Source organism: Ascaphus truei, chromosome 4 (genome assembly GCF_040206685.1).
Source record: "Ascaphus truei isolate aAscTru1 chromosome 4, aAscTru1.hap1, whole genome shotgun sequence".
In the NCBI taxonomy this organism is placed as follows: Eukaryota; Metazoa; Chordata; class Amphibia; order Anura; family Ascaphidae; genus Ascaphus; species Ascaphus truei.
The window spans coordinates 356,255,007-356,278,835 of NC_134486.1; positions in this window are offsets into that span (position 1 = coordinate 356,255,007).

The following is a 23,829-nucleotide window of genomic DNA, read 5'->3' on the forward strand; positions in this document are numbered from 1 at the left end:
CTAAGAACGTCAAAGCGGATGCTCTCTCCCGGCAATACTCTTCGGAAGAGAGATCAGAAAAAACCACTGAGTCCATTCTTCCTAAACAAAGAATCTTAGCAGCTATAGCATTCAAAAATCTGGAGAGGATCATCAAATCTCAAGAGAATCTCCCGATCGGTCTGGTTGTTCCTAAAGATTCCTTGTACGTGGAACCCAAATTCATCCCTGAAATACTGGATTGGGGACATGCCGTCCGTTCGGCGGGACATCCTGGATTCAAGAAGACGTTGGACCTCATCCGTCGCACTTTCTGGTGGCCTAATATGTTAAAGACCATTTTTGAATTTACTCGCTCTTGTCCGGTATGTGCACGGAACAAGACTCCTCGTCAGAAACCGCAGGGCCTCCTCTTACCCTTACCTATTCCGGAGCGTCCCTGGTCCCACATATCGATGGATTTTATTGTGGAGTTGCCAAAGTCGAATGGCATGAATACCATTCTTGTGGTAGTGGATCGGTTTTCCAAGATGGCACACTTTATCCCTCTCAAAGGTTTACCCTCCTCACCCGCCCTAGCTGATATTTTCTCCAAAGAGATTTTTCGGATCCATGGGATTCCCATATCTATCGTGTCTGATCGGGGTTCACAGTTCGTATCCAAGTTCTGGAGAAATTTCACCAAGAGACTGGGTATCTCATCTTCCTTCTCTTCTGGTTATCACCCTCAATCTAACGGACAGACCGAGAGAGTTAATCAATCCCTTGAGAAATACTTAAGGTGCTTCGTCTCGAATTCTCAGGATGACTGGGCAGAATTACTTATCTGGGCTGAGTTCGCCTTTAATTCTTCCAGGAATGAGTCTACCCGCGAGACCCCCTTCTTCATTAACTATGGATTCCATCCGGCTCGTCTACCTATTTCTAAAAATTCCTCTGGAATACCAGCCGTAGACAAGCACATTGCCCTCTTACAGGACTCTTGGTTCAAAATCCAATCCGCACTACAGAAAGCGTCATTGTCTTCCAAGAACCAGGCTGATTGTCACCGTCGTCCGGCACCTAACTACAAGATCGGAGACAAGGTTTGGCTATCATCCAAGAACATCCATCTCAAAACTCCTTCCATCAAATTGGCTCCTAGGTTTCTGGGTCCCTTTTCCATCTTGGAGCAGGTAAATCCGGTTTCTTTCCGACTCCAACTTCCCCAAAGCATGAGAATTCCGAATGTCTTTCACACCTCGCTTCTCAAACCATTCATCTCCAGTAGCCTCTTTCCGGACCACACTGCTAAACCAGATCCGGTGATGGTACAGGGTAACGAAGAATACGAGATTCAAACTGTACTGGATTCCCGTCTTTCAAGAGGTAAAGTCAACTTTTTGGTACACTGGAGAGGTTTTGGAGCCGAAGAGAGGTCATGGGTACCCCTGAAAGATATTCATGCTCCAGGACTCCTCAAACGCTTCCGAGAGAAGTTTCCATCTAAACCATGGAAGGATCGTCCTGAGGCCGATCCTGAAGGGGGGGGTACTGTAAGGAATCAGGGATCGCGGCGTCCGCGCCCTGGTTCCTCTGCTCATATATTCCCTCCTGCTGCCGTGGCGCGCATCCCTCGCCAGCGCCACTCACCTCCGGCGGTTCTGGGGGTTCCCCGTCGTCCTCGGCGTCCCCGGCTTCCAGCAGTACCTCACGCGGCCGCCATGTTGCTCAGGCGCGCGCCTGAACAGCGCGCGCCGGGCGAAGTTAATTTATTCACTGCTCTGGCAGTGAAGACCCGCCCCCAACACAGGAATAAGATCTCCTGTCAAGACAAGAATCCTCACCTGCCTGCCAATCAAGGGAACCTATCCAGGATGGCTCCACGCAGTCCTCCAGGTCTGCCTTCACTTCTGATTGGTCAGCCACACTTTATAATGCCAGTCCTTCCTATCATTCATTGCTCGACATAGTTTTCACTTGGATTACTATTCTGGCGTTTTCTCTCTTATTCTCTCAGGTTACGACTTGGCTTGGCGGACGTCTCTCTCTGGCTCTTGACCCCTGCTTGGACAAACGACCTTCCGGAATTCTCCAATCCCAGACTTTGGCTAACGGCAACGACAACGGCATTTCTACACCGGTACCGGCAAGTATCGCTAGCTAAATACACCTGGCCTGGCAACGCCAAATCACCACACTCCGGACACGCTCCCTTTGCTGCGGGTGCGTGCTTCTATACGTTCCTCACCTCAGTGAAAGGAACGGGTCTGGTCTGCGGGCAGCACCGGCATAACAGCATTGTGTACAGTATAACTACTCAATATTGGACTATGCAGTTACTACTGTCAAACTACAGTACAGTATACTGGAACTACTGTATAACTACTGTACTGTAAAATACTTTGTAACAAGATTGGAAGTGCAGCTCTCTCCGAAAATAAAAAATTAGTGCAGTAAAGTGCATGCTGTATACTGTAAAACAATCTGTGCCATACTTACCTGTATCATACAGTACTTGGTGTGCCTGTACTTACCATACTACAGTACAGTACTGTACCATACTACCTTCCTGATGCATGCCCATTACGCTCTATCACAATGGGCAACACAGTCGCAATATGGTCAATATATTTATTACATCGTTCCACGGTGAGTACATTGTTCCAAAAACTCATAATGCCATTCGCCAACTCATCCTTTTTTGAGGGTTTCACCTATTTTTGGATATGGTCCTTCAGCTGATGCCAGACCATTTCGATAGGATTGAAGTCTGACGATCTGTTATTGGAGGGGAAAAAAAAGGAGAATTAGTTAAAGAGATACACAGTAAACTTTGGGAAAAAATGAGACACGGTTACCGTACTTACTCCGCTGGCGTCTTCACCCAGTTGATACCGCAGGCAAGAATATGCACAATTGAAGCGGTGTGCTTCGGATCGTTGTCCTGGTAGAAACGGTGACCATGTGGGAATTCACGTGTGATTTATTCCACAATCTCAGGCATTATTTGCTCTTGGAAAAAAAAGCTTTATTCATGATTCCTGTAAAAGGAAAAGAGAAGTGCTCAAAATAATGCACACTACAGTAGTACAGTACATAAGGCAACAGCATGTGACTTTGTGCATTATTATACTGTACCATCAAAGATGATGATGCATCCTGGTCCACGCCTAGAGATGGCACCCCACACATGCATCTTCACTGGGTGTTTTGGACGCGGTTTCATAGATATGCGTCCTTTTTTGTGGAATGCAAAGGTTGCAAATCTCTCCAGTGATACAGTAGACTCGTCAGTAAAGATGCAATCCTGAAAAGTTTCACCACTGTCAATCGATGCCTGTGCCTTGACCACTCTCTTGATCTTGTTGACATCCCTTATAATAGGGTACGCTCTGTAATGACAAGGAATAATTTTATAGGTACAGTACAGTTTATTAAACCACACTTTTACCTCCTGTACTGTCCAGTACTAACCTCACACGTCCATATTTCCATCCAATTCTGCGTCTCATCTTCTTGATGCTGGTCTCTGATACGGTTAGATTGTGATTTTTATGCAGAGTGTCTTTGACCCTTAAGGCACTGTTCTCATCATTCTCTTCACTTATTTGGTCAACCAGAAGAGTTGTCTCCCTACAGGAAACAACAATACGTTACAGTAGCCCACAAGTACAGTACATAATTTATGCTCAGGCCTACAGTATATATATATATGTGTGTGTGTGTGTGTGTGTGTGTGTGTGTGTGTGTGTGTGTGTGTGTGTGTGTGTGTGTGTGTGTGTGTGTGTGTGTGTGTGTGTGTGTGTGTGTCAGAATGTGAGTAAACTGTGTACTGTAATGAGGGGGTTGTGAGTGCGTGAGTCATAATGAGTAATAATGAAGTGAGTGATAATTAAGGAAAGAGGTGCAACTCACTTTCAAATAGAATTGATTATAAGATTGTAGGAATGCAATTATGATAATACAGGAAGGAGGTGTAACACAAAAAAAAATTGTACAGTACAGTTTATCTACAGTAATACAGTAATTGCTAGGAAAATGGTTCTGTTAAAAACAATAAGCCATCTAACCAATAAAAGTGCTATTGCAGTACTGCATGGTACAGAAAACTTACAGTACAGTATTCAAAATACTTTACAGTATAGTACAGTACTTACGCGGTAGTTACCGTTGGTGTCCTCATGACTTTTTTGGTCTTACCGTGGGCATCATAGCTCATGGTGGCTGCTGGTACAACGAGGCCTGAAGTACTTAACCAGCGTTAAATATCTGCAATTCGTTGTCCTCTCGTGTACATCTCCTTTATTCTCATGCTGAGATCCTTAGAAATCTTTTTAACAGGCATCGCTGCGTGTAGAAAGAAATACAAGCACAAGAATGTATATTCGATGTTTAGTCGATGTGTATTCAATGTGCAGTGAATCCACAAAATGGATGGTGTATTTATACTTTAATGACTCACATTAGATTGCGTCCACTTTTAACACCTGCACCTCGTCGCCATTCATAAAAGTTGACACACATTTCATAGCCTCCCACTCGATGATCTGTATCTGAACTTGCCCTTGTCCAGACACTGCATTGTGCCATCTGCTTCCATGGATCAACCCGATTATACGGGAGCAGGAACCCACTCTCTTCTGCCGTGCCTGTCGTGCCAAAAAAGCGAAAGTCAGCAGCCGTTTCCAAGCCAAGGCCAAAGCGAAAGGCTAAGGCTAAGGCTAATAAAGAAAACCTTCTGACGACTCCAAAAGCTAAGGCTTTTAAGAAGCCTTATTATGTCAAGAAGAAATTCGGTGATGTACACTCAAAGTAAAATAAATGGTCACCTTCTCCATCAGCCCTCGCCGCCGCTGCCGCTTCTCTCTCGGAAACCCAGAGGACACCTCCTCCATCACTCCTCGCCGCCGCTGCCGCTTCTCTCCCGAAATCCACAGGACACCTCCTCCATCACTCCTCGCCACCGCTGCCGCTTCTCTGCCGGAAATCCACAGGCCACCTTCTCCATCACTCCTCGACGACTCTGTCGCTTCTCTCCCGGAAATACACAGGACACCTTCTCCATCACTCCTCGATGACGCTTCCGCTTCTCTCCAGGGAACCCCCATCTCATCCTCTTCAGCACCCATCCACCCAGATGTCCACAGCACCCCATGCACAAGATCAAGCTCGTTAGACCGCATGCTGAATGGGTTAAGTGTCGATATCCCTGGGAACTCTATGCTGGTAAAGATAGATCTTCTTTTAGAGACCATGCTAAATATGGATCAACGGATGGAGAAGATGGATCAACGGATGGGTAAGATGGATAAGCGCATGGAGAAGATAGAGACTGACATAGCGGGGATGCATAATTTACTTGGAGTTCATGCCCCTGTATCTCGGACGCCGGAGCAGGAGGGTGGCATGGATGGGATGAATGGGACCTTCAACCTTCCATCACCCCCTCCATCAGAAGAATATGTGTTCATGTATAGCAGAGACTGCGACTATTCTAACACAAACCAGTGGCAATCGCCAAAAAAAACAGGTACACCCAGGTACATTCTGGATACATTAGTGAGAAAATAAACAAGCGCAAATAACATCACTTATAAACCAAATAACATGTCAATAGTATACTGTCCTTAGAGAGTGCAGCTCTCGACACAGGATTCAGACCAAATCCAACCAGCAATCGAAGAAGAAACAGGTGCGCAAATCACATCAGGACATGGAAAGAAAGTAGAAACACAGGATAGTGCAATATTGTCAACCCCAACAAATTAATTCAATGTTGAAAGCTCTATATAATTTGCACTCATGTGTACAACGTGATAGTAAGGCGTTGTGGTTATTAGAAGTTACCAACTTTTGTTTCCAGATAGGTACTCCAGATCCATAGAAAAGGGAGGGAAATCCATATACAAAAAAAGGAAAAAGCAAAATAGTATAGTACTGCTTTTAATATTAAAAACACAAAGTATTCCACTTACATAAGTGCCCTTGTTTGCGAGCATTCAGACCACCCTGGGTCATATGGACAGACAGTAGTATTCACAGCAACAGCATCTACTCCGCGGCCGTCACAGCATGCACTGGGATGAATGAAGTCGTCTTCCACTCTGGATGTCACCAACAAGGGCCACTCTGTAGTCAATGATTCACCCAATGCGCGTTTCCACTTAAAAGTCTTCCTGTCTGTCCATATGACCCCGGGTGGTCTGAATGCTCGCAAACAAGGGCACTTATGTAAGTGGAATACTTTGTATTTTTAATATTAAAAGCAGTACTATACTATTTTGCTTTTTCCTTTTTTTGTATATGGATTTCCCTCCCTTTTCTATGGATCTGGAGTACCTATCTGGAAACAAAAGTTGGTAACTTCTAATAACCACAACGCCTTACTATCACATTGTACACGTGAGTGCAAATTTTATAGAGCTTTCAACATTGAATTCATTTGTTGGGGTTGACAATATTGCACTATCCTGTGTTTCTACTTTCTTTCCATATCCTGATGGGATTTGCGCACCTGTTTCTTCTTCGACATTCTGGATACATGCCTTAAACTAGCCCCAGCATTTCTGCATTGATTAATGGCCCATCAAATTAACAGCAGGGGTCCCTGGCAATCCCATTCAAACTGAATGGGACTGCCAGGGACCCCTGCTGTGTTAATCTTATGGGTTATTAGTCAATGCAGAAATGCCTTAAACTTGCCTTAAACAAGCCCAGCACATACCCAGCACATACCCAGAATGTAACTGGGCTAGTTTAAGGCAAGCTTTAGAATTGTCGTGGTCTCGTCTGTATGCCGTTGACGAGGATGACATGACAACCCCGTCAAGACCACGCCAGGAGACAGCACTGACAAGGCGACCAAGACAGGAGGAAAGCATCCTCCCCTCACCCTCCGCCACAAGCACACCCACTCCCAGAATCCAACCCACATACGCTGGCATTGAGACGGTGCCCAACATCATCCTGCGCGAGCTGCCCCAGCCACTCAGGGAGAAGTAAAGGTTTTCAAGTGCTGGAATACCCTAGAGGCATGCCATGTTAATTTTCAAGCACCACGTGCCCTACCCAGTGTACTGCGGGTGGGCCCACAATGTAAACTACGAAGGGAATCACGACAAAAAGGCTCTTCCTGAAAATGTAAGAAAGACTATTGTGGAGGAATTGTGGCGCTATTACAATTACAATTACCGATCCTTTAATGAAAATCGTGAGAGACTCCATAAATGGCATTTTGCGGCATACAAGGCATCGGCCACGGAAGGACAATCTGCTGGGGATCGAATTTGCTGCATGATTGGTCGTCTCTTAAAATGTTGATTCATTTCTGACTTGTTCATTGTTTTAAATTGTATTCTAATATGTTTTTGCTTACAGGACACCATTAATGTTTTTTTACTTACAGTACTCCCCCCAATAAAAATAATGTTGATTGTTGTAGATTGTATTCATACTGTCAATGTTTTTACTTACTGGACACCATTAATGTTTTTTTACTTACTGCACCCATCAATAAAAAAAATTGCTGCTTGTTTTAGATATACCTGTATGTTTTTAGTTACTGGACACCATTAATGTTTTTTTACTTACAGTACTCCACCAATAAAAATAATGTTGATTGTTGTAGATTGTATTCATACTGTCAATGTTTTTACTTACTGGACACCATTAATGTTTTTTTTACTTACTGCACCCACCAATAAAAAAAATTGTTGCTTGTTTTAAATATACCTGTATGTTTTTACTTACTGGACACCATTAATGTTTTTTTACTTACTGCACCCACCAGTAAAAATATAGTGTACTGTACTATACAGTTCCATGAGGCATACTGTACAGTACTGTACTGTACAGTATACTGTAAGCATGCGCATTACAGTAAATCAAAAAGTATTAAAACGCATTATCGGCATTAGTATTATTATTAAAACACACATACTGTACTGTAATACATGTACAGAATAAATGCATACTTTTTATTTTTGGGGTTTATTATACAGTACAGTATGTAAAAAAGTATTGTATACTTTATGAAAAAAACAGCATACTGTTTCAGGTTTTCTATAAAGCTCACAGTTATTCTATCCTAATCAATAAAAATGGCACTGATTCAGATTCGGCAGTGTGTAAGCATCATTACAAAAAGCGATATTATCATCAAAATCCCTCCATTTGCCTGATGACAAAGTTTCTTTTCTGAGGAAGAAAAATAAAAGTATTACTGTAATGGTTAGTTCAAATTAATCAGTCCCCTAAAGAAGTTCCCACAGTCAGTCCCCGCAGTCCCCTCGGTCAGTCCCAACAATAATTTTCTCAGGTGGGCGTCTCTTGTTCACATACTGTACACGCATGCGCCTAGTGTCGATGTGATGAGACACATATGCGTTTCAACAAGGTTCCAATTCGCATGCGCCTAGCTTTCCACCACTTGTTCAGTATCTACTGTAGAAGCTGCTCAGCCAATGATATTGCTAGACTACATTTTGGCGAATTGTGACTAAAAGAATATAACTACTGTAAATAACCATAAGCAAAGCGATTGATTACAGGAGAATCGCTTTAATGTGCATTGATATGGTAAAAAAAGAATAACTGTAAATACTGTACGGCAGCTGTACCCACCATAGACTGTGCCAATCGGTTGGCACCAAGCCACTGCCAGTCTCGTAGTCTTGATTATACACGTAGTTGACAGCGGGACCGCTACACCTGTAGTTGACAGCTCATGAAGCTGGAAATCGTTTTGGTACATGCAAGCTTGCTTGTATCTGTAAGTGAAATCCGGCCCAGGCAGCAGGTATCCAGGCAGGGACAGATAGCAAGGGTTGCCGGTCAGCAGGTTTTCACTGAGGGTCGGACCGTTATTGGAAGCCGGTGCTGGCGCTGGCGCATTGCTTGCCTGGGACTGACGATTCTTAGTTGGTTTTACCATGACCTTTCGCCTTTTGAAGTCTCCATGATCAAAGATACTGAAAAATTCTGGCGTAACACACCAATACCCTCCTCTAACACTGGGATCAATACGAAAAAAACACGGATCGATACATAACTTTTTTCTTATTGCACGCTTCAACACACGAGCATCTGGTGAAAATTTGTAAAAGTCATAATTGTCGATTAAATATTGATAAATTTGACCAGCTGTGGCCATCTGATCATCTGTTGCATTAATTGCAGCCCATATTAAATAAGCGTACGTTATGTCGGGTTTTTTGAACACGACTGCAGTGGTGCACTCATCTCTGAACTCTAAGGACAATAGAACACCAGACACTGCGCATTTATGAAAAAACTACAACATTATGTAGCCGTGTCCCTCTTACCTCCAGTACCAGGGAGGGGGACAGCTGTGGTGTATCATAGTGGCGGAGCTCCGCGGCGTAGCCGGCAAGTGGGGTCCACAATCTTGTAGCTCGTGCATGCGCAATGAATCCATGCACATACGCAGAGAGGCGAGAAGTTGTTGCGGCCATTTTAGGTTTGCGCATGCACAGTATAGTCTTTGAGCATGCGCAGTCCCCAGAGTTGCGGTGGCCATCTTAGGAGAGGCTCTGCAAGGGACTACATGTTCCAGGTGCCTGAGGGACATGCAGGTAGAATGTTGACAGTTTGGCAGTTACAGTTGGAGTAACGCTGGAGTTGCTGGCAGTTACTGGAGTTGGAAGAAGGGGAGAACCGTTGAGGTAGTGTCCAGGGAGCTGTGCTCCCCTGGACTATGACTATGTTTGGTCTCTTAGGTACGAGCTAGGTCCAAGGTCCCCTTTAGATTGGGGCTGCTATAGGGAAGACCCCAGACATGGACGCTACCCTTTAGCCTTATAGTGTCAGGTGTAGCACCAGAAAAGAGATGCCACGCGGTGAGCTGCGGCCTGTGGTCTGGGATCAGACCACAGGCAACTCTAGACATTAAGGGACACCATCCAGCTGGAGCCAAGTTGGAGGCCATCTTGCGATTTCAGACCCCCAGGGCACCCCTTAAATCCTTCAATGGGGAGAGTAATGCGACTCCAGCAAAGAAGAACCCTATTCCTCAGAGTCTGTCCCAACAGACCTTCTCAATGCCTAGGAGATCGGCTCCTACCCCTAGTGCCGATGCGAACCGAAGTAAACGCTGTTACACCTGTGACTAAGAAGGTCAATTTGCAAAAGACTGCCCATAGTCAAGGACTTCCACTGCGGGAGCCATGGCCTTCACAGTACAAATGACAGAGCAACCCGCCACCTCCTCTGAGAGCGCCCTAGCACCTAGCCCTGAAGAGGCACTCCATCCGGACGCTTACAGTCGAGTGGGGCCTGCGGATATAATACAAGTCCTGGTAATCCGAGTTTATCTGCAAGACGTGGGTGAATTACCCCTATCTTCCCTACGGATACACCCAGTCTTCAAAGAGGAGTGCTATAGGATCTCAGCCCAAGATGGATTCGGCCAATTCTCCAATCTAGAGAAGGGGTTAACCAAGATTCCACTAGGGGGAGTGAAGCACATGGCTGTGGTGCCAGCTACCTGGGACGTGATGACGCTGACTGGTACTTCTCCCTAGAGGCTACCCCCGAAGAGGACGCCAAAAGAGGGTTCTGGGTGGTACCTGTGAGGAATCCGTTCCTGGGTTTGGCGGGAGCTCACTCTTGCAGAGCTGGTGAGCTATCAAACAAACCTCCCCTTGGAATTGCTAGCACTTTCACCTGTGTTTGCAATCACTGCAGCTCTGTCTCTCTGCTCTGGCATTGGAAGAATTCCCGCACACCCCTGTCTTGGGATTGGCTATCCGCCCTTCTTATACTGACCTCCCCCTGTGACTCATCGCTGAGCATAATTCAAGTAACACTCCTGCCTTAGCCTTGTTCCTGTGACCTGCTGTGCACTCACGCCTGGCAGAGGTCTGTTCCTGTGCTGAAGCGCTGGATCCCCAGTGCTACTATTGCCTTGTTCCTGAGTCCTACTACAGAAGTCTTCTTCCTGTGCTGAAGCGCTGGATCCCCAATGCAATACTTCAGCTTCCTGTTCCCTGAGGCCTGCTGCCTTTTCTCCCTGCAGAGGTCTTGTTCCTGGGGCCTGCTGCATTACTCCATTGCAGAGGCTGTGTCCTTGTTCCTGTGCTGAAGCGCTGGATCTCCAGCACTAACCTTCAGCTTCCTGTTTCCTGAGGTCTGCTGCATTCCTCCCTTGCAGAGGTCTTCGTTATGGGCCGGTCCCGCTCCTCGCGCAGAGGTCATTCCTGCAGTGCAGCTGCTACGCTGAAGCGCTGCGTACCTGATTCCTTGTTGCCGAACCCCAGCCTGGATATCGATTGCCCTGACGTCTCCAACCCTGACCCTCGCTTGTCTAAGGATTACTATACATTCTCCAACCCTGACCGACTACGCCTGACCATGAAATCCGCAATCCAAAACCGGCTTCGTGGCCTAAGGTCGATGTATTCACATCTCCACCTCAGCGCCGCGGTCCGGTCCTGGTTTGTGGTGAGCACATCCGTTACAGTACCAGAGCTGGAGTGGAAGACTGCCCTTCCAAATAGCTTCAAAGTGGCGATACAAATCGTTTCACCTCACCCCTTATGGTTTGACGTTGGTCAAGCACTGGGTCGGATGTACCCGTTTATGCCCGTGGAATCCATGGCCCATGTGAATGCCGCTACCGTGCAAGAAGAGCCGGTCGGGCTACAGTTCGACTTTGGGGAATCGACCCTGACCGCGGATTTGAAGAAGTGGTTACGTACCAAATTGGAGGAGCGCAGGGAAGTATTCTCCACAAGCAAGATGGATGTGTATTCTCCACAAGCAAGGCAGGACGCCCACGATCCGGCTGAATGACGGCACGCCATTCTAGCAGCGTTCCAGATGCATCGCTCACAGAAATGTAGAGGATGTGAGGGACATCCTGGAGGAGATGGAGATGGCGGGAATCATAACGGATGTCCCATAGTCCCTATGCCACCCTGATTATGGTAGTATGTAAGAAGAATGGGTCAGTCTGCCTGTGCGTAGACTACCAGACCTACTGAATCAGTACACTTTGCTGAGGTATGAAGAAATCCTTAGTGCCCTGTCAGGAAGCCAGTGGTCCAACGTGCTGGACCTGAGATCTGGGTACTATCAAGAACCTATGAGCTTCGAAGACTAGGAGAAGATTACGTTTGTCTGTCCCATCGGGTTCTATCAGTTCACCCGGATGCCCCAATGCATTTGTGGTCCTCCTGCGACCTTCCAAACGCTAATGGAGAAGATCATCAGGGACATGAATCCATGGGAATGCCTATAGGGCACAAGGAATGCCTCCTGAAGGTACTAGACAGACTGGGTAAAGAAGGCCTGAAGTTGTCCCTGGACAAATTCCGGTTCTACGCACATGGGTCATATAGTGCCTGCAGATGGAGTGGCTACTGACCCCACTAAGGTTGAAGCTGTGGTGAACTGGCCAAGACCTGAAAACATGATGGAACTGTGGTCCTTCCAGGGATTCTGCGGATATTGCCGCCGCTTTATAGAAGTCTACTCCGGCAAAGCCAAGGTACTCAACAATTTCCTGAAGTTCTACCCAGAGTAACCTCGGCAGAAGGCTGCATCCCCATGGACACTCTTCAGAGACAAGCGGACGTCCGCCTGCGACAAGGCATTCAACGGGCTCAAGAAAAGCCTCATGAAAGCACCCTTCTTGGCTTATGCCGACCCTGAGAAGCCGTATATTCTGCACATGGATGCCAGTTTCAATGGGCTAGGAGCTGTACTGAATCAAAAGTACCCTGTTGGTCTCTACCCAGCGGCGTATGTGAGCCAAAGCTTGACACACTCAGAGCAGAACTACCCAGTCCACAAAATAGAGTTCTTCAAACTCAAGTGGGCGGTAGTCGACACGCTCCACGATTACTTTTATGGAATGTCCTTTGAAGTCCGGACAGACAACAACACGCTGACCTATATTCAACCTCTGCCAAATTGGACGCCACCAGTCACAGGTGGCTAGAGGCACTGTCAAACTATCAATTCACCTTCAAGTACAAACCGGAGCCCTTAAACATCAGGGCCAATGTCCTATCCCCCCGACCGGGACTGAGTACCGCACTGGACGACGGCCCGTGGGAAGAAATCCCTGGCTCTGGGATTTGTTCAGTGTGCTCGACTGCCGCCATAGTTGAAGACAACTTGCCATTCTCTGAGCTAAGATTAGCCGACTCGCTTGGATGCCAGTCCAAGCGACTCCCTGCTGCCTACTGCCACCCCGAAGGCATGTATGTCACCGAAAACACTGTCATGCGATAGAAAGAATTGATAGAACACCAGATGTGGGATCCGGTGGCTAGAGCTATACACCAGGCCATTCAACAAAACAAATCCTCATTGGCAGTGGTCGACAAATCACCAAAAAATCTACTCGCCAAACAAAAAAATCTACTCGCCACCTAGTACCACACGTGTGCTGCTTGGGCCAAAAAGAGCTTGCCACAATGTTAAATCCACTCGCCCGGGGCGTGTAAATGTATAGGTTTGTCGGACACTGCTCATTGGTGAAGCGTGCTACCACCGACACAGTTGCCGTTATAATGAGGGATTGGGACAAATTCCACATAAAGTGTGGTCTCCTTTGCAGAATTGTCCCCTATCATAACCACCCGACAGGAAACAGTTAGTTCTACCCAGAAGCCCAGCCCAGCGGCCCCTGCATGACGACCATAGACACCTGGGTGTAGATAAGACTTTCGGACGGGTGAGATATATTTTCTTCTGGCCCAAAATGCGTGAGCCAGTAGAGTTCCATTGTTGGAAGTGCCTGCAGTGTATGCAGTGGAAGACACTGCCCACACACGTAGCACCAATGGGCCATCTAATGAGCTCTGGTCCCATGGACCTAGTCTGCATGGAGTTTGTATATATAGAGGCAGACTCAAAGGGCATCGGGAACGTCCTGGTAGTGACCAAACACTACACCCTGTATGCCCAAGCGTTTCTGACAAAAGATCAGAAAGCTCACACAGTCGCCAAAGTTCTTTGGGACAAGTATTTCATCCACTATGAGTTGCCGAATCGGATGCACTCCAATCAAGGGAGAGATTTTGAGAGCAAGCTGATCAAGGAACTCCTCAGCTTGCTCAACATCCAGAAGTCTCAGACAACTCCATACCATCCAGAGGGAGACGCTCTGGTGGAGAGGTTCAACCAAACCCTGCTTGACATGCTAGGCACCCTAAAAGGCTCCCAGAAAGCCGAATGGAGCAAGCACGTTGAATCGCTAGTGCATGCGTACAACTGCATCAAGCATGAATCCATGGGATTCACACCATACTTCATGATGTTCGGGCGAGAAGTATAATACACACGCTGACCCATGTATAATACACACGCTGCTCTGTGTCTGTGTACATCCGTATGCGGGTATCTACCAATGGGGTACCCAATATTGCTCAATACAAGTTTGAAGCAACTCCAGGACAGCCTGCACCACGCATATCAGTTGGCAGAAAAAGCCTCAACCGAGCTGAATGCATGCAATAAGCAAAGGTATGACACCGGACACCTACGGGGAGCACCTGGAGGCCCCCGGACATTTCAGGACCACCAGAGGACCCCCGTGGGGCCCTCGGACACAACCTGGAGGCCCTCGGACACCCACAGGAACAACCCAAAGACCCCCAGACACACAGGGATCACCTGAGGATCCCTGTACACCTATGGGGACCACCTGGAGGACCCCAGATACTCGTGGGGACCACCCAAGAAACCCCAGACACCCATGGGAACCACCCGCGGACCCCCAGACACACACAGGGACCTCATGTAGACCCCCGGACACCACCTGATGACCCCCGGACACACATGGGAACCAAATGAGGACCCCCAGACACCCACGGGGACCACTCGACGCTCGTGGGGTCCCTGGAAAACATGGGGACCACCTAGAGACTCCTGCACACCCCTGGGGACCACCAAAGGACCCCCAGACACCCGCGGGAACCACCTGGAGTCCCCAGGACAACTGCGGGAACCACCCGGATCCCCAGAAACCCACGGGGACAACCTAAGGACACCCAGACACCCGCGGGATGACCCGATGACCCCAGACATCCGTAGGGACAACCTGGAGGCACCAGGATACCTGTGAGAACCACACCAAAGACCCCCAGACCCCTGCAGGGACAACTAGAGGACCCCCTTAGACACCAACGGGGAGCAGTTTGAGGCCCCTAGACACCCATGACACCACATGAGTATATCCAGACACCCGCGGGGACAACACGAGGACCCCAATGGGGCCCCCAGACACCACCGGAGGCCCCTGGACTCCCACGGGAACCACCCGAGGACCCCCAGACACCTCTGGGGACCATCCAAGGGCCCTGGACACCCATTGGGACCACCCAAGGGCCTCTGGACACCCGTGGGGACCACCCAAGGGCCCCCAGACAACCGTGGGGACCACCCGAGGACCCCCTCACACCCATGGGAACCACCAAGGACCCCCAGATACCCTGCAGGGACCACCCAAGGAGCCCATGGGTTCCCCGGACACCCATGGGGACCACCCAAGGACTCCCGTCGCCTCTGGTATCAATCCTGTGCATAAAAAAATGTTTTTATGTGGTGGCACAAGGGTGGGTGGGTTGTGTATTGGTGTGTAGTACATATAGTAATGTTTATTGTGGGCAGAGGGGGTGAGTGAAGGCCAAGTACCCCTTCACTCACCCCCTCTGCCCCCAATAAACCTGCAATTGTGCCTTAACACCTTAATTGCCTTAGTGGCTAGCCGCTAAGGTAATGAAGCTGTATATATTTTATTTTTATCTATAGTGTGCGTGAGAAGAGGTCTCCTGAGCTGAACAAAGTTTTTTATTTGGGGGTGGAGGGGTTGATACTAGTTTGTTGAGCAGTGGGTCTTCTGAGCTGAACAAAGTTTATTTCAGCCTCAAGGACCCCCTTTTACCTGAGATAGAGGCCCCGTTATGGAGTGCTGATATCCCTCTGCTTTGTTTGGATCCCACGGTCTTGTGACCCACAGGGTTTTAACATGGGGATACCGGCATCCCATAATGGGGCCTGTATCTCAGGAAGTAGGGGGTCCCAGGACCTGAAATCAATGCAGTTCAGCTCCGTAGATCCCCTGCTACAATTCTGTAGTGTTTAAAATCAAATAAAAACCCTGCGATCGTCTGTTAGAGGTGCACAGTTAGAGTGACTGATTCAGCCTATCTCTTACTATGCTTCGCTTACAGACAGGTAGACACCGGTAGGATTAAAACAGTAGGGACACCTGCTGTGTTAATCCGATGAGCCGTTAGTCTGCCACGGCAAATTTTGAAAGACTTTTGGGGAAATCTCAAACATCTATTCGATAAATGATAGGATAACGGCCACAGCATCTGAATTTAGGGCCTGTGATCCTGTGATGCAAAAATGTGGGTAACCGGTGCGTCAAAGCATGTGAGTCCCAATATGATGTGAGCAATGAAAACATACCCTAATAGGGCAAGGGCTAGTACCTAGTGCTAACCAGCACAATGAAAAGTACAGAGATTGTCCCAACCATAATAACTAGGCATAGTATGTAAAAAAACACTCACTTTAAATTCCAGAGGAGCAGTCCCATCTGGTATCTTGAACAGCGTGCAAATCCACCGAACAGGAAAGGTAGAATAGATGAACAAAGGCAGTGCACTGCCAGCAAAAATGGAGGAGGCTAATAGTAGCAAAAATAACTTGTTTATTAAATAAAAGAATCAAACATGACCCCTGGAGCACCCAGAGAATGCACACCTATGCGTTTCGGGCCGTGCGCCCTTTATCAAGGTGTATGGCATTGTATACACCTTGATAAAGGGTGCACGACCGAAATGCGTAGGTGTGCATTCTCTGGGTGCTTATTTATTAAACAAGTTCTTTTTGCTACCATTAGCCTCCACCATTTTTGCTGGCAGTGCACTGCCTTTGTTCATCTATTCTGTGATCCTATGATGTCACATTTTATGGTCAGATGGTACAAATCCAATCCGATTGGACGCTGTATCATGTGCCCGCCTCATTTTTTTTTTTTTAAGGTTTTGACGTCATCTCATAGGGAGGTATGTCACATCCTTAAAACCACATGGCTATTTCACATGGTATTACAGCCAATGGGATTGAAGACAATCCCATTGGTTGCTGTACCACGTGATAGGTCACATTAGTTCAAAAGGATATAACGTCATCCCTAAAAGTGATTTCACATGCTTTTGAACTAATGTAACCTATCACATGGAACAGCAAACAATGGGATTGTCTTCAATCCCATTGGCTGTAATACCATGTAATACAGCCATGTGGTTTTAAGGATATGACATAAAAAAAGAGCCAGGTACATGATACAGCGTCCAACTGGATTGGAGCTGTACCATCTGACCATAAAATGTGACACCACAGACCCTATATAAGGCCTGTATGTCTCATTTTACCTCATGAAGCCGATGAGAACATTCTGTTCTTGATTTACCATAGGGTTTTGGATTGGCAGATGAAGATAGAAGATCAAAGAAAAGATAAAAATAATGATAGATGAAGAAAGAAGACGTTGAAAGAAGATAAAAGAAAGAAGATTTTTTTTTTAACTGATGCAGATCTTCAAGGTGGATGGCATTGTATTGCGGGTGATGACGTCGCAGCACGAGAGATTGCAGATACAACGACATTCGGATGTTGAAGACTTCTAAAGGTAAATAAAATACTAAATGAATGTAAATGTCTTTTTTCCAGGTTTTTTCATTGTATTTATTTATTTATTTTTATGTTTGTGATTGCTCATTGACTGATAATGTATTAGTCTGTGCCCATTTAGGGTACAGATAAATACAGGGACAGCCAATGCATTTTTTGGCAAATAATTGTTTTGGATTGATTGTAATTTTTTTGTTTTCTTTCAAATATTTTTGTGATTCAATTGTTTGGAATTTGGATGACTTGTTTTTAGGATTGGTTGGGGTTTTAAATTAATTATTTGTTTTGTTGGCTACTGGTTTAAATTAATGCCTTGTTTTGTTTGCTTTTATTTATTTAATTGGTTGGCTAGTGCTTTTATGTATTTAATTGGGGTGTTTAGGTGCTTGTTTATATCTTTTATTATTGTGTATTGGCCTTCATGCTTTTTTATTAGGGTGACCATTGACTGCTATAGTGGCTTATCATGCCCATATTATATGGGTATGATGTACCACTATGCCAATTAATGGGTAGAGGTGGGAATAGTGGACCCGGGATGGGTAGTTTGGCCTCCCAGGTGGGTAGCGGGGGAGGGTTGGTTAAACCCTTAATTACTATAGTGGTTATAAACCACTAAGGTGAATAAAGGGTTAGGCGCCATTAGATTGTATTATTACTTGTATTCTTTCTATCAACGGAGGACATGGACCTGGAGTATGCTGATGAGGATGCCCTTCATGATGGCAGGGGTAAGTAGAAAGTTGTATTTATTTATTTATGCTAGCTGGCTATTGTTTTATTTTATAATGGGCAAATGAGCTATTACCCATATCTGGGTAATATCTATTTTGCCCATTACAGTACTGTATGTGTTGCCGGGGGTAGGGGTATTTCTTTCAATGTATTGCAAAAAAAAAATTGGCCACAGGATTGGTACCACAGGCCAGCATGTCCCGCGGGGACCACCTGAGGACCAATGGAGACTCGCGGCCTCTGATATCAGTCATGTGGTGGTAAAGGAGGTGGGTATTAGTGTTGTTGTGTTTTTAATGTTTATTGTGGTTAGCAGCTGTTTTAATATACATTTTAATACTAGTGTAGATGATCAGGGGGTCTCCGGAGCAGAACCACTTTGATTTGAGGTCTGGGAACCCCATGCTTCCCAAGATACAGACCCTGTTATGGGGTGCCGATATCTACTATGCATTTAAATGTCCCACGTCACGTGACCATGGGAATAAAATGCATAGGCGATACCAGCACCCCATAACGGGGCCTGTATCTCGGGAAGCAGGAGATCCCCGGACCTGAAATCTACGTGGTTCTGCTCCGGAGACCCCCTGCTCATTTACACTAGTAAAACAATTTCTATTAAAATCATTAATTTCGGATGAGATTTGCGCAAGGAGACACGGCTCTCTCTGAGCAGCTCTCTCTGCAGCTGAAAGAAATCGCAGGGTAAGCCCTTTTCAAAGAGGCAATCTTCAGGTCGCAGGCTACTCACCCATTTTGGGAATTTTGCTATCACAGGTAATCAAGGCTTTCTGAATACTGTGATAACAAGCTCAAAAAACAGGCGATTTAAATGGCCCGGCGATTTGTTTTTTATGAACGCTTGTTCCATAGTCCCCAAAGAGAGACATGTAATTCAGATGGAAAATCTGACAGCAATCTTAGATATCTGTATGCCCAGATTTATGAAAATATGGTCACCTTGGATTTTGGAATCCCCTGACAATTACCCCTCAGAACAGCAGTTGGGTACCTACAATAGAAAGGGGGAGAAATAGAATGAATTGGAGGCCTATGGATGGTTTCCCGCTTTTCTGTGCATCCATACATGACCGATATAAACCCTTGCTTTGTTGAGAATAATCGTATGATTGTAAAACTTGTTTCACTGTTTACCCCCCACTGCATATGTTGCCCCCTGCCTCTTTTTATATTTCTGTACCCATTCCCACTTTTCAAAAATAAAAACAGTTTTGAGGAAAATAATAATAATAATTTTGCCTAACCAACAAAATTCCTTATGTCCTAATGATCATGACTCATACCTGTATAAAACACATAACTCCATTATGCAACATTTTTCACGTTATGGACATTAGAAACTAAGCATGAACTATCCCATTGACACACATAAGTATAAGAATCATTATCTTGCTATTATGTTGTAAGGAGTCCGCTTGTCCAGTGTTGGGTTTGTGCCCTCCGGTTCAGGTATTTTCTGGAGCATGCCCTTACTTGGCTGTTTTGGCCATCTTGTTCCTAGGAACCTACTATTTAAGGCTACACTTCCTACAGAAAGTTTCAGGGCAAGGTTCCTGTTTCTTTGCAGTCCCAGATGTGTTACTTCATGTCTACTGTTCTCTTGCCTGTGCATTCCCTGTTGATGACCTCTGCTTGTGATCCCGACCTTTGCCGCCTGCTTTTACTTTTGCCTGTGATCCAAACTCTGCACCTTTGCCGCCTGTCATGACGTCAACCTGCAACTCGACAACGCTAACTCAATGAGGACTCTGTCACCTGGCTCTAGACAGTAAATATATACTCCTACAGAGCAATAAATGGATGAAAGAGACAGAAAAAAAAGGAACATATATCCATTAGTAGTGTGAAAGAGATTTAGCAAACTCACAATCCCAGCAAGCTCAAAACCCACCACATTATATACATATATATTTATGTAAAAGGGAGTGCTCTGAGCGTTGCCCCATTGTATACAACAAAAGACAGAAAAGCCCAATGCTACATTCAATGTGACAAAATTTATAGTAAATAGTATATAGTTAAATACTTCAAAAATAATATTCTCATGATTAAGGGTTATTTAGTTAAACCATTTGGCTAAAGTGTTATAAGCCTGCAAGCCACGTCAAGGCATAACCAAATTTGCAGGTCCTAACACTAAACTGTGAAACTTCTCTTTTACCTCTGTTGGAGGGAGAATGACCACAGTGGGTCTATCCATACAACAACATTTTAAAACCTACTATAAAAAGTGGGGAGGGGTGAGCTTAAACCCTGGGAGGAGGGGCCACTAACCTCCAAACAACTGATGCCAGTTGAAAATTGAAATGTACAAATACACAACCCCAAAACCCACCACATCATAAGCATATATATTTATGTCAAAAGAAGTGCTACTGAGCATCACCAAATGTATACAACAAAAAACAGAAAGGCCCAATGCTACATCCAAGGTGACAAAATACATAGTAAATAGTATATAGTTAAATACTTCAATAATAATTTTCTCATGAGAAAGGATGAATATATACCCCTACAGAGCTATTAATGGATGAAAGGGACAGTAAGAAAAAGGAACATAGCAGTGTGAAGAGGGGATGGGGGATCAGGGGGGGGCTGAGCAGGGGGGGGGGAGAACGGTTGAATGGTACATTTTAAAAGAGAGGCAGGGAGAAACATTGCAAAATATTATGATGGTGTATAAGAACCCCATATCAGCATTAAGTCCTCTTTTTGTGTGTCCAAGAGCATTATCATTTTGAGTTCAAATGTTTTTCATTCTTGAGTGCCTTTAAAAATTAATTTGAGGTTTTTTATTTTTAAATTATTTATGGAATTATCTGGCTGTGAGAAGTGGTATCCCACTGGAGAATCTTCCTTCTTCATGGTGTATTATTGTATGTCTGTGTAGGTTCATTCTGGTTTGAAGTTAATGGCTGGCTTCACCAATGTAGCATCCTTGGTCGCATTTACTGCATTGAATCAACATTAATGGATGTGCAGCAGAATGCTCCCCTAATATTGAATGTTCTATGTTTTTGACAGCCTGTGGAATCTTGACATATATGGGTACAAAGTTAACAGTGTGTGTTGTTGCATCGTCTTGTGCCATTCTCAGTGTCTTTAAGTTTGTTCTGAAGTTTTCTGTTGAATAACTTCTGTCTGAGGTTTGGTGGTTGCCAAAATGCATGATGGGAGATTTGTGGAAGATGTTGTTTTTTTATGTTTCATCCTCTGGTAGTGAAGGAATTGATGCTTATTTCATTTGTGCACTTATTTCCTTAAATGTTTTTATATGCATATTGTTTTTAAAATATATAATTGATATGTTTGCAGGTGTATTCTCAAAGTGCTTAATTACTGTAAGTAAATTGTGGGTATACACTTGAAAATGAGAGATCAGTAATAGTCTTTGATGATGTGCTTACTGCAATTTAAGTGCTATTTTTAATCAAAATTATAAACCATATTAAAATTGGTAAAACTGCAGCAGCTGAAGATAATGAAATTCTTGCAAATTAAGTTTGTAGCTCATTATATTTGACAAAGATTCTTACATTTCCCTGATGATATTATTATGGTCTGTGCTATTTTGACATAATTGCCCACCTCCTTTGACAAAGAGTTATGAACACTAATCTAACAAATAAGTGTAGCCAGGTCACCTTTTTCTCCCTGGAGACCCCCCTTCCCTGGCGCAGCTCGATCGCGGGTACCGAAAAACCCGACGGCTGCTTCCAGGGGTGGGGGCTGGAGCAGGGAGCAGCGCGGCTTCTCCTGCCTGCGGCCGGTTGCCGGGGACGCGATCGGGCCGTTGCTAAGGCCGCGATCGCGTCTCTAAGGTCCCGGCGGCCGCAGAGCAGGGCGCCGCCATTACTCCACCACTCGCGCATGCGCAGTGATCGCGCGAGTGTAGGAGCCAGCCAGGAGAGTCGCGCGAGGGCAGGAACAGGCCAGGAGAGTCGCGCATGCGCAGAAGTAGGTAGGGAATACAGCCAGCCTTTAGAGGGTCGCGCGAGAGTAGGGATAGACAGGGAGAGGTTGCGGCGGCCATTAGGGGTTAGTGCAGGTGTAGGAAAGGCACGCATGCGGCCCCAATGTTATTACAGGCGCCCAGGGACTACAATTCCCATAGTGCTTAGCGAGGGAGGCACCAGGTGCCTCATAGGAGCCAATAGGGCTGAAGGATTGTCCTGGAGCAAGTGGATACATTTGGTGGGCTGGAGCTACGGGCAGTCAGAGTCAGGAGCCCAAGGAAGGAAGGAGGTAGGGTGCAGGAGCCGGAGACTCCCTGCACTAAGGCCCTAGTTAACCCTGTATTACCCCAGGTTAGTGAGTGTTGCCAGGGATAGTCTCAGAGAGGGACCCTGTCACTCATGGTAGTCAGAGCTGGGGGATAGCCAGGGATAAGGGGGCTTAGGTTAGTCTGCAGAGCGTTGCGGCAGGCGTTTAGGTGAATTAGTGGCACGAGACAGCTGGGGGGTTCATAGCGGTAACCAGTCCGGGGAGCCATAGCCCAGGGTCCGTGTTGCGAGTGGCGAGACGAGGGGGGGGTTCATAGCGGTAACCAATCCGGGGAGCCATTGCCCAGGCCGGCGTTGCGCATAGTATGAGGCAACTGGGGGGGGTTCATAGCGGTAACCAGTCCGGGGATCCATGGCCCAGGGCCCGTATTATGAGTAGGGTGGGTACAAGACCTACCTATATAGGATAGGCAACCCCGAATGCCCTAGGAGATTGACCCTTAAGCCACTTAAGGATGCTGTGCTATAGGGACGGCCTATAGTGCAGGGTGTGTCACGTTGCTGTTCCCGGAAAGCGGTTGGACCCACGTTGGGGTCCACAGAGACTGTGTTACTGTCTGCAGGAGTTCGGTTGGAGGATCAGAAGGAGGCATCGCTCGACTGATCCTTTTAGAAGCTTGTTGCTGACCCGAGCACCGGAGTGCTCGGCAGGTATTATGTCATCACATGTGCACCAACAGGCCTAGAGGTTTAGTGACTGCGCAGTCACCCAGTGACTATCTCTGTAGGAGTACGGGACATTGGGTGGGGTTCTTGGGACACTGGGTGAGATCACCTGGTGTCGGGGAATCGTCCTGCGAGACGTCACTGTCAGTGTCCCCTCGTGAGAGGGACACAGGTTATTATTATTCTTTGTAGTAAAGTCATTAGTTATAATATAAATCACTGTGTGTGTAGTTTCTGATTGAGTTCCTATGTAGGGTCATTCTACACTTCTCTAGAATCCTACATAGGTGGAGGCGCTGAACCAAGAAACGTTCCAGAGGATTCAACCCAGGCTCTCATTAGCGGAGGCTCAGACCTCCTGTGAGCCTACAGGTATACGCACTACACCGGTAACACTACATGTTCTACTCACCCACACTATATATGAGATTGGGTGGGGTGAAATACCCGTTACATTTGGAGGCGCTGCTGAGATAGACCTGGGGTG